The following is a 758-nucleotide window of genomic DNA, read 5'->3' on the forward strand; positions in this document are numbered from 1 at the left end:
TCTCCCTTTCCCTGCTCTGTTTTTCTGTTTTCCGTCACCTGTATCCCCTTCAACCACACTGTATCGTTTATTACGTTCATTGTTCTTTTTCTGTATCCCCACATTAGAATGTAACCTGCATACGGGCAGGGACTTTTGCTCTGCTCTGTTCATTGATAGATCTAATAGGTACCTGGCATATAGGTTCTTAGGATATACTTGTTGAATGAAATTGTTACAGATGATTCGAATAAGATGAAGGCTTGTTGGGAGCTCCAGGAAGAAGGCAAAGAGCAAGCCGAGGCCCAGGCTGGGTTGGGGGTACTAATCAACCCTCTACAGAGTCTAGATCCAGAGGCTTTGGGGACATGGTACATTTGAAGTCTGGTCTAGGGGGACATCTAGTTCCAAAGCTAGATGCAAGGCTGGAGTGGGGGCGGCAGATCATTCCCAGACTCTACTGCCCAGTTGGGAGGAGAGTTCCTGCATTCACCCATGGTTTGTCCGCAAGTGGCTGGCCACTCTGGTCCACAGAGGGCGGGGTCTAGAGCTGACCTGGGGTGCCTGTCAGTGGTACTCACCGATCAGAGCAGGCCTCCATCTCCCTCACGGGACAGATGCCAGAAGGTGCTGTTCTCAGCCGGTCACAAAAAGGACCAAGGCCTTACTGCACAGATCTCCTCATTGTTAAAAAAACAAACAAACAAACAAACAAAACAACAACAACAACAACAAAAACAGGTGGGCATGAAAATCATGAAATTTGGAAGCTTTGTTAA

The sequence above is a fragment of the Vulpes lagopus genome, chromosome 8, assembly GCF_018345385.1.
Source record: "Vulpes lagopus strain Blue_001 chromosome 8, ASM1834538v1, whole genome shotgun sequence".
Taxonomy (NCBI): domain Eukaryota; kingdom Metazoa; phylum Chordata; class Mammalia; order Carnivora; family Canidae; genus Vulpes; species Vulpes lagopus.